The following is a 12,437-nucleotide window of genomic DNA, read 5'->3' on the forward strand; positions in this document are numbered from 1 at the left end:
TACATATTTGTGATTGCAAAGTAGTCTAGTGAAGGATCTTTCTAAGGTCCTCTACAATCAATGGGTTGATTTTTTGACCAAAAGTGTCAAGAATATCCTTTACCATTACTATCTTTTTAGGTGTAGGTGTTACATGTGGAGGGCTAGGAGGTGGCAGTTGTGTGTCTTGCACACTTTGATCTATTTGCTATTGTATTGTGTCATATTTTTGTCTTTCCCTCTCTGTTGAAACATCTATCTTTTCTCTCTCCTTCTTCTTCCATGTCCTTTTCTTCTTCATTATCTTCATCATTCCTTCCCTTAAAGGGATCTTCTTGTCCTTCCTTAATTTTCTAGAGACCATAAATTACTTTCCACATGAGAGTGGACTTTGTTAGAACATCTTCAACTTTATTTTGCAAAATATTGAATGCTCTGTATTTGGGTGCAAATTTACTCCCATGCTTCTTACTTGCATTACTTATTTGACATTTTGTGATTTTAGGCACCACATGAGCCAATGTTGACTCTCTTGTTTTCTTTTCCATGTCTAGGCAATAATTCCATTTATTTCCCACAATTGAATATAGCTCCTTAAGCATAGTATTATCAAGTTCAAGTGGAGTATTCTTGAACTTTGCCATCATAGTGTATATTGATTCTTCCACTATGTTTTTCTCCTCTCTTGTCAACTTATTCAAATCAATTCCTTTAAGTCTTGACAAGTCTGCATTGTCCCTAATTTTGTCACAATTTTTTTCAAAATCAAATTTAGTGGTGTGACTTACCACTCTAAACTATCCATTTTCATCAAACTTTTTCCTTTCTTCATCTAACTCTGGAGGTGCCACATATTTTCTCCTCCACTTCTTCTCTACTAGTCCTTCTTTCTTTGTGGCTTTCTTCTTTTCTTGTTCCTTTGCCACCTTTGTTGTAGCCATTATATCTACCCTTTTGGTAGGTTTTGTTGGGCTTGGCTTTTCTTTCTTCTTTCTGTGGTGCTAAGTAGTAGGTTATTTTTGTGCTTTCCTCTTCTTTCCATCTACTTTAGGTGCTTCCTTGGTTTGCTCCTCCTCGGCACCTTCTAATTCTTTGGCATCTTCACCCATGCCTTGGGTTAGTGCTAGTGGATCTTGCCCCTATTTCTCTTTATCTTCACCTTACTCTTCATCATCTTCTTCTTCCTCTTCCTCTGTTGTACCTATTCCAAATTTAGCCTTAAGCATTTTCACTAATTTTTCCTTTTTCTTGAGTGTAGAAGTAGTCTTCAATTCCATATCTACTTTAGATCTTACTACATCATATGTACCAAAATCTTGGGCACTTCTATCTACTTCTTCTATAAGTAGTGTTGTTATTGTTATAGATGCCTCATCAATATTTATCTCATAACCAAGTGGCCTAAGCCATCTTACCCTTGGTATGGCTTCTTGGATGTAGGTATAGTCAATACCAACAAGAAAACAAATATCATTCCTATGTTGTTACACAAGTGAGACTGGAATCCTAAGTCTCTATTTCATTGATTTCTTGAAATCTTCAAAATAGCTAGTCACGATTGTTTCAAAATTGGCTTCCATTTGTTCAATGTATTCATTCACCTAGGCTACAATGGACCTATTTGTCTTCTAGCTTATCTTTCCATAAGAGGGCAATTCATTCTATACATAGAAGAATATACATATCAAAATTGCTCCAAAATTACATTGAGATCCCTTTGTTCTTCTTATAGCTCCCAAATTTTCATTGATCTATTATAGTTGCAGTTTGGCTTGATCATAAATATAATCCTTTTTAACAAGTTTATAACCAACATCCACTACAATATAAGGAACACGGTTGAGTCTGCTAGATTCATAAAACTTGTGGAATATGACTTTGATAGAAAAATCATCAATAGGCTCCTTAGTAGTATCAATGGTCATGGCTCTCTTGTTCCACTTGGCTCCAGTATTCTTCTCAATAGCTTATTTTGAGTCACTCAGGGTTTTAGGCCAATCTAGGGTTGGATACCCTATTACCCTATGAATAATCCTTTTCAATATTTTTACTATCCCATCTTCTAACCCTAAGCTACCATAATGTATCCTACTGAGTACAATTCTAATCCATTCAGTCTTAAAAATAGTAGGAAAATCTAGGGCATGGGTTAAGCCCTTCTTCTCAATGATTTGAAACTCTTCTTTCAAGACCCCATTCTTGCACAACTTGTCAAATGCCTCGCTGATTTCAATTTCTACAACAACACCTATTTTTTAGTTATAGCATCTCCTAACATCTTGGACCATTACAACCTTAGGAGAAATTATAGACAAAATTTTGACAGGGTCATTTTTATAGGCAACTTCAAAGATAGGTCAAAATTTGGGTTTCTTAACTTCATTTGACACTAATTGAAATTCAAACAACTCTTTATCTTGAGGTTTTCTAGAACTAGAGGCCATTTGTGCAATCTAGGGTTTCAACACAAAGATATTTTGAAACTACATAGCTCAACACAAGTATAAATATCGTGAATCATTGAAACTATGTTGAAGTAGTTGAAATCTGCTCAAATGCTTGATTCTCTACTTGGAAATCATTTTTCACTTTTATTCATCTTTTCTCTTTGTTTATGATGGTGAAAAATGATTCAAAATATGATAATATACCCTTGTTTCATAGCATTTAATGCTTAGTGTGTTTACAACTATCCACTCAGCTCCTTAAGCATTTTTTCTTTACTCAGCATCCATTGCCTTTCCAACACTCAACATATACTGGAGTTTCACTTACTTGAATTCAATACAAATTTCCCTTCACTCAAAATTTATTACTAACTCAACTACAACTAACCACTTGGCTTCTACTAACTTTGGTAGATAACTCGACAAATACTAGGATTTTACTTAGCATTTGAGGACAACTTTTCTTTCTTGGCAACACTTGTAAAAACTTGAAGTTTTAACTTTGCATCTCTATTCATTTTGATCTATCATTTTCAGTACTTACTTGTCTAAGAATTGATGTATGATAAAACTTTGTATATCAGTTCCACATACCTTCTTTTGTTTAGTTGTATGAAGTGTGATGACTTCACCTTTTGGGTGAAGTGATCTCTTCATTGGATGTGTTTCCTCCATATTTCTTCTTCCATGTTTTATTCATTTCTCCTTTGATGTGTTCAACACCAACTTTTCCTTTTCCTTTGTTGAACTTTAAGCTAGGAGCCTTTGATCTAGTTGGGTAGTTCTTGCTGATGTGACTAGTCTTTAAATAACTAAAACATGTAGTTTGGCTCAACCATGTACTATAGCTTCCTCTAAAATGTGTTCTTATACAATTTTCAAGGATGTGTCCATACTCTTGATAGTAGTGATAGCCATGCCTAGTGTTTTAGTCCCAATTGTAGTGATGTCCATGATTATTTGACCTTTCTGGTTGGTTAGGTGTCCACATAGACTTTGATCTACAATTAAAAGCTTTATGTCCATACATCTTTCAATTGTAGCAGTGGCCTTCAAATCTTGGTGTCTTAATGGTTCTAGTCTCGTAGTCATGTGCCTAATGACCTTTCCTATTGCACTTGTGATAGAGACCCATATTTTTAGGTTTATCATGCTAATTAGTGTTCATGCTCCTACACACATTAGAGGTATGTCCATTTTTACTACAAAAATGACAAGTGGGTTTTGTGTTCTTACCTTTCTTATTTCTTTCTTCTATTGTCTTGGAAGACTCTCCTTCTTCAATGCTAGTTTATCCTAGTTCTAGAGTGTCATTATTGGGTCTTGGTGATTTTAGTAGCTGTTAAAAGTACTTGATGGCCTCATTAAGTTTGTTGAAGCTCTCTACAATTTACTTCTCTCTTTTCAAGTTATTTTGCTATTGCTCATTTTGCATGTTCAGTGTTGAGATCTCAATGTCTTTGATATTCAACTCATAATGTGCATTCATCATCTAGCTTAGGGTGTCTAGCTGCATGTTGGAAATTCTTGCAAGCTCAATTAAATTTTCCTCCAATCTATTAGCAAGGTTTCTCTTGTCATCTTCTATCATAGCCTTATCTTCAATGGCTCTTTTCTTCTATTTAGTCACTTTACAAAGCATCATGGCTTGAGATTCTTGTTTAATCTTGAGAGTTCTAATTTCTTCTACTTGAGCTCTATTCTTCTCCATTAGATCTACAATTGCTGCATCAAACTCCTTGAAATCTCCATTTGCAAAAAATCTTGAGGTGTTAATCTCCTTGTACTGTGTATCATTCTTAGCTATGGCAATCTCTCTTCTTCTCTTTAAGGATTTCCTTAATTCTTCCCTAGCTTCTTCAAGAGAATGTAGAATGAGTTGTATCTCAATTTCCTAATTCTCTATGATCTTCCCAAGTTTTTAGACTTTCATTTCTAGATATTTTTCTCCAAGATATAAGGCTTCTCTTTATGAGAACTAAGCTTTGATACTAATTGTTGGAATTTACAAGTGGGAAGATTTACTTCTGATTGGGAGGGGGGGGGGGGGAAGGGGTGAATCAAAAGTAAAAAACTTTTTAACTCAAATCAATCACATGCATCTAATTAACATGAAAGTAAAGACATGCATGAAAATAGATAACACAAGATTTGGTCTCCCAGAAACCCTCCAAAATGAGAAGGTAAAATTGGGGTGGGGATGACACCCACAACCTATCACTACAACAATATATAACTGGTTAAGGTTACAAAGTTTGACCACCATCAATGGTCTGCCCTATGAAAGGCCTACACTTTTAAAGGCTTTACAACCTATTAAAAGTGACCTATCTAAAGGATTTACAAACATTCACTTGGAATGTCACCCTATTAAAGGATTTAAAATATGGTTGTTAAACCAACCTATCATCATAAGATTTTCATTCTTCTAATACATGGCTAGAAAGTATAATAGAATGTATTGATCTAATGACTTACAATCTTCAATTGTTGATTCTAGAACCTTGTTCTATTAAATCTAATTTGATCCTTCCTAATTTGATAATGTAATGCCCCGCCAAGGGATCCAAAGAATTAACCTATAGTTTCACTAAGATTGGTAGCATTTTATTTATTTTTAAATATGAAACTTAAACTATTCATAACATAGTAGCAAAAGCAATAACATCATTCAACTGAAAGTAAACATACATAACGAGTTACATTCCTTAAGGATCCCTTAACGTTGAATCACTATTAAATTAACTACTATTAATTCCATCTAACATCACATCCTCATGAAGTAATTATAATAAGTCTAACATTCCTAAAACAATATACTTTTTTTCTGAATGTCCCTTAGTAAATTACACTTTAGAATGCTCAATCATCCATTGTACATGCCATAGGTATGAAAGGCTTAAAATAATATACATGTGTGAAAATAAAGTACATCATCCTACTCTAATCCATGATGCAAGTGCAATAAATTTAATGAAACCAAATACCATAAATGATACATCATCATAAAAGATATAAACATCCATTGTAAAAGTATAACCATATATCATCAAACATAATTGACTAAGTGCACGATTCCTCCCAACTATAAATAGCATCATTAGACCATCGTGGGCAAAAGCCATCCCTTCATGCATAACATCCAAAATCACCGAAGAGATCATCAATATTATCATAGTAGGAATGTCACCCCTAAAACATACTACATCATATGCAGAAAGAATCTAACATACTACAACATGTGCATAAGAAATCTAATCATGCAAAATAAAGCATAAGATAACATCATCTAACATATGCTAATCATCAATATAAGGATACATGTCCACCATCATAATCCATGAATAGAATAAATATTGATGCAAACAAAGAATGCTTCAACCATGATGTCTGAGATGGATCTCAAATGGTAAGAGTGAAGAAGCACTACCACCCGACCGCATGGAACCTAAATGGTCCACTCCCACCGTGTTGAGGAGATAATCTCAAGTCCCAAACAGGTTATCAAATCACCTAGCACAAATACTCTCTAAGTCCAAGAATCCTAAAAGTATACTAACTCAAAGGTTCTAATAAAAAACTAACATCTAATCCCAGAGGCGCACAAAGACATGTAGGAAACCTACTATGCAAGTGGGAAAGTGTCATCGCATGAATCACGCTGGAGTTACCCTGGTAGTCTATCAATAGACTCTGACCCCCTAGTGATCCCTATGTGGCCACTACTATCCTCTTATACTGATGAGGCATACTATAGAATGCAAGGTCACAACCAAGCATTCTCTCTACTCCCATCCTATTTTGTAGTAGCACTCGAGGCATGGGCGAGAACAAACAATTATCTTATTATGTTCATTTAAGTTAGTATTAGGTGTAATATTTTTGTTTTTATAGATAAGTATTTACTTATTACACTTACTTAATTTTACTTAGGTTAATGCATTATTTAATTATTATTTTAGGTGAGACACTTAGGAGTTTGTGACCTCTTATTGAGTTACGAAACTCTAATTATGAACATGGTGTCTACAACAGAAGAGTATGCATCCTTCACTAAGTTGTCATGTTGACAACATAGTTATTCGCACTCCTCATTTAGCACATGTTGTCCACACCACTGATTTGCATGCTACACCATTGTAGGCTTATCCTCACATCATCACACTTAATCCCATGCTTAATGGAGGATAACCCATATCTAGTGGACATGTGCCTGGTTGTATGACATATCATGATATTAACTTCTATGCATTCTAGAAGCTCTCCTAAGGCTTTTATATTTAGGCACTCCTAGTGTACTCTCAACTAGTTATTGAATGAATATCGTCATTCTGATCATACTCTATCTATTTTGGTCTACTATGTGCTTGTGTTGAGTTCTTTAGTTCTTGGGTGAATTCTAGCCTAAGCCAAATTCTTACATGGTATTAGAGCTAAGGGAAATTCTCATCATGTAGTTGTTTAAGACCATTCATGCTTCAGTAGCTCGACACAAATCTGAAGGATGCACAAAAATTGAGAGCATCTAGAGCTAGATCTGACCTCACCGTTGCGTCTAGAGCATCGATTTGGTGAAGATTGACTATAAATTTGCCTATATTATGTGAAAGTTGATCTTGAAACAAATTTTTTTTGCAGATCAAAACCTAGAAGCCCCGATTTACAATTGGGTATGATCATTTTATTGGATCTGATTATTGTATTTTCAGATCTGCATTATGTTATCTCTGCAATTCTAGTCATTTTTTGAATTTCATTTTCGAAATTATTTTTCATCCAGTCAAAGAAATTTTTTGGGCTAAACTAGCCAATGACACCCCAGCTCAGCGCTATATATTTTAGGAAGATTTTATTATTTATTCACAGGTTTATAGTTTTAATCTACGAGCTCATAAATTCATCTGTGGGTAGGCCATCCAAATTTGAGCTGACCTTATAACTATCGATGACTGAATATAGGGCTTTGCATCCCTTACCACATGCAGCCCTTCACCAACGGTGAGCCATTCAAACTTCTTAGCGGGCTTTTATTTCAGGTGATGCAGGGCATGATTTTTAAATAGTGCATGAAGCACTTCACCCATACATGTGGGGCTATAGCCTAAACTCTGGCAATAGAATCCAATCATCTAGTGCGATCTCCATAGCCCAAATTTTGGTAGCAAAGCATATTATAGGAGCTACACATTGCACAGGCCCTTGCGCTTGGTGACATGTGCATGGGTGGAGCTTGCCATGTGGAATAAAACCCCATAGACTGTGCCAATATATAGCAAACATGTGGCAAATATCCACATAAGTTACTACACTAGATCAGACACATCAACAAACAACTCATCGCCAAGTCAACGCACATGTAAGAAGACCATACTCTGCCACGTCAAATTTTCATACGTTCCGTATAGATTGACGTCACCATGACAAATGTTGAAGTTATTATTTTAGTTTGAAGATGCTAACATCATCAGTTCTTGATCTTAAATGTGACACCTATTTGGACATCTTTTCAGGGAAAATTGGAACTACTATGATAGCCATATGACCGTCAAATTTAACCTCATATTTTGCTAATGCAACCCCTCTCCAGATTGATTTTGGTTTTTGCAGTCTGACTTCAGGAGGCCATAACTCACACATTTAGACTCCAAATTAGGTACAATATTTTTTTAAATAGGGTAGAATTTTCTAAATTTTTGAGTGGTGCAGCTATTTTCTAGTTTTGGTGTATGAATTATTCAGAATTTTCATTTTTTGGAAACTATACCTAGATAATCCTACATTTTGCAACTTCAAACACTCTGTATGAGCACATCTAGAGTTGAAAATAGGTTTTTTTTTTTTAAAGTGCATATTTTTTAGTCTACTTTCTAGATCTAGCATTAGATTGTAGGGTTGTGTGGACAAAAGTATCACTTTTAGCAATAAGGCCCTTCTTTGCTTTGTAATGCTTCAGAATTGTAGCACATTGTAAAGTTTCAGATTTCTACTCAATTAAAAAATTTTAACAAGAAAAATTAGAAGTCCACAAAGGTCAAACTTGGCAAGTGGCCCATTTGAATCACACTATTGATAAAGTGCCCAAAACATCTATTTTGGGGGCATTTCTTTATTTAGTGAAAAGGGGGGGTGTTATTTGTGTTGTTTTCTCTCTTTTCTACACTTTTATTTTATTTTCTGCATTATGGGCAACTTTAATTTTCCTAAATTAACTTCGTGGTCAATCAAAATGTTGTATCACTTAATGCATAATGGAGTTTCATAATATGTATATGGTACTCTTCCTAAACTAGTAGGTGATAATGTTTTTACAAGTGATATTTCAAATTGGGTAGCAACGGATAGGAAATCTTAGGTGATATATGTTTGGGGGTAGATGATAAGATCATGTACCAAATCAAGAAATGTACTACATCCAAGGAAGCTTGGGATACCCTCGAAAGCCTTTATGGTAAAGTGTCTAAAGAGGATGTGTTTAAAATTGAAGATGAGCTTGTTTCCTTAGATCCTAAGTCATATGACTTAATATAGGACTTCATCATTAAGGTGAATGAATTAAGGACAAAGCTTACTAATTTTGGGAGTTCTATCAAAGATGATAGACTAATCTATCTCATACATAACAAGCTTCCATCAGAATATTTCACATTTGTATCTTCTTTTAACACCTCTAAGACTACCTTAGGGTCTGCCTACAAGAAAGTCACATTTGATGAATATGCTAAATTGTTGGATGATGAAGAAAAGAAGTTGAAATAAATGAAGATTCTCAAATCACCTCAGTCCAAAGCATTGGTGGCCAACAATAAGGGTTCTCAAAATTCAATAGGACAATCTTCAAATAAAGGAAAGGGTAAGAAGAAATGGAAGGAAAAATTTGAGGATGCAGAAAAGACAACACCATAATCTAATCAACAAGGCAAGTACTTGAATTTCAACAAGAAAGGGGACAACAATAAGGAGAAGAAGAAGTGCACTTATTGAAAGAAAATAGGTCATGAAGAGCATGAGTGGTATCTTAAAAAGATTGATGAGTTAAACAACATCATGAAGAAACATAATGTTCCATTGCCTAATCTCTTATAAGGGTAAATGGTTTTCTTCAAATTCCAAGGGCAAAGGGCAAGCACTCATGGAAAATTCAAACTCTTTAAAGGAATGGATATTTGACTTATGTGCCTCATGTCATATGGGTTCTTCAAAGGAGGGATTTTCTTCAATGAAGTAGTCCAAGGTACCGCACATCTTCATGGGAAATGATAGCAAAATGGAAGTTGAAGGAAAAGGAAATGTGGAGATGGAAAATGGAGAGTTTCAAGAGGTTCTCTATGTTCCAAACCTAAGTTCTAATCTCCTATCAATCTACCAAATCACTCACCTTGGAGATGGACATAGAGTTGAGTTCCTTCCAGACTTGGTTCAAGTGCACAGTCTTAAAGATGGTTCCTTAGTTGTAGTGGGGAAAATGAATGATAACAAAAGATTGTACTCTTTCTCTCATTTTGTACCCAAGTCTCCTTCAAAGGCCTTGTTATCTCAATCAAATTCCAACATGCAATTATGGCATGAGTGGTATGATCATCTTGACTATCACTATCTTCAACAACTTTGCACATACCAAATGGTGAAAGGTCTACCTCAAATCAACTTTTCTAAGGGTGAGTGTTCAATAGATTCAATGGATATGCATCTAGAGGGGATGTTACAAAGAGGTAAGTCTTCTAGAGCAATAGGTGTTCTACAAATGGTTCACATGGTATTAGCAAGTCCTTTTGCATTAAGACAGGGTCACTACATACTCACCTTAGTTGATGACTTTTCAAGGTTCACTTGGGTATACTTTCTGCATAACAAGAATGAAGTGTTGGACAAGTTTCTAGACTTCAATACTCATGTAGAACAAAAATCTAGAAAGGCCATCAAAGTACTCCACATGAATAATGGAAGCATGGATGTGAACAGAAGACTTATGGATTTTTGTAGACATGAGGGCATTGATCTTCAGACTCCACTAGCATTCAGTCCTAATAAGACAGATGTTGCAGCTTTGAGGATTCACACTCTTAATTCTATGGCAAGTTGCATGATTCATGCCAAGTCTCTAGATCCATCATTAGAAGTCAAAGAAATCTCTTGTGCCACTCACATTCTTAATCATTCTTGTCATCCAGCCTTAGATGGAAACACTCCTTTTGAGGCATGCTATGGTAGAAAACCTATTGTGACACACTTCAGAGTCTTTAATTGTCCTACATGGGCAAATAGATCTTCCAAAGGATGCAAGGTGCAATCATCTTGGCCTTGTACTTTCATTGGTTATGAAATTAGTGTGAAGGCATATAGACTTCTAGATCCTGAGACACATCAGATATTTGTGGAGAAGTATGTACATTTTTAGAAAAGTTCTCCAAGCTTGTCCTCTACTCCTCTTCATACATCATATAGTGTGGAAACTGATAGTGATTTCAATGATAGTGCTTCAACAACTTCAGATATGTGGGGTTCTATCGACAGTTACAGTGAGAGGTCACTTCATCAATTCAGTCCACATGCATACATCACCATAGTGATAGGTCTAGAACAGCAGGGTACATCAAGTCTTCCCAATATAGGTTTAGTCACAGATTTGGGAGATAGTATTGATGATTTTCCTCTTCTTCTTGATGCAAAAATACCTTCTTCAATTGTCATGAGGGTTCCATCTGACTCTCTTGTTCATTCTCTACATGATCCATCCTCACAAGTTGAAGTGATTGTGGATACTTATGATCAACAGTTGCAGAGACATACAGTTCTTTGGGACAAGTTCTTCAGCTAGTTGAGTAGGTTAGAGACATCACTTATCCATGGGATTCTTTCCATGCATAGTGGAAGCATCTCATTTTTACCCTTGGCATTGTTTTTTCCTAAGGGGAGGAACACCATTCTACAATCTTGGATCAGCTTCTTCATCAGAGCAGTCATTGTTCGACATTCTTCTTTTGGGGGGGGGGGGGGAGCCCATCCTATCTCTCTTCCTCTTCTCATCATTCTCTTATGTATATACTAGATGTATGTCATAATGGGGGGGTCTTGATTACTCCATCCATCCATGCATCCCTATTTATCTCTCTTTTTGGGGGAGGGTTTTTCCCATGAGATTTTCCCTCTTTCCTTGCTTTATGGGAGATTGCATATCATTATGTACATGGGTACCTAAAATGGCCTAGTAGTCGGAACCCATACTGCATTTCATCCTAGATATTGTAAGCTAAAGGGAATTCCCTTAAGTTGCACCTAAGGGGGGGTGTTGGTGTAAATAAGTATTTACTTATTACACTTACTTAAGTTTACTTAGGTTAATGCATTATTTAATTATTTTGCATTATTTTATTAGTATTTTAGGTGAGACACTTAGGAGTTTGTGAACTCTCATTGAGTTACACAACTCTAATTATGCACATGGTGTCTACAACACAAGAGTATGCACCATTCATTGACTTTTCATGTTGGCAACACAGTTATCCGCACTCCTCATTTAGCACATGTTGTCTACACCACTAATTTTCATGCTACACCATTGTAGGCTTATCCTCACATCATCGCACTTAATCTCATTCTTAATGGAGGATAACCCATATCTGGTGGACATCTACCTGGTTGTATGAAATATCATGATGCTAACTTCTATGCATTCTAGAAGCTCTCCTAAGGCTTTTATATTCAGGCACTCCTAGTGTACTCTCAACCAGTTATTGAACGAATATCATTATTCTGATCATACTCTATCTATTTCCATCTACGGTGTGCTTTTGTTGAGTTCTTTAGTTCTTGGGTGAATTCTGGCCTAAGCCAAATTCTTACAGTTTTCACTTATTAAAACAACTTACAATGAGTTACCTTGGCAGCCACGTAGGGCCCCAGCCCCCATTGCAAGCCACTTCCTGACACTACATGTAGATAACCTACCCTAAGCTCATGTAATCATAAATCACAAAATTACCACAGTCCTATACAAGCGACTGGAAAAATACC

This window comes from Cupressus sempervirens, chromosome 11, assembly GCF_028749045.1.
Source record: "Cupressus sempervirens isolate cs-2001-9-10 chromosome 11, ASM2874904v1, whole genome shotgun sequence".
NCBI classification, from domain to species: domain Eukaryota; kingdom Viridiplantae; phylum Streptophyta; class Pinopsida; order Cupressales; family Cupressaceae; genus Cupressus; species Cupressus sempervirens.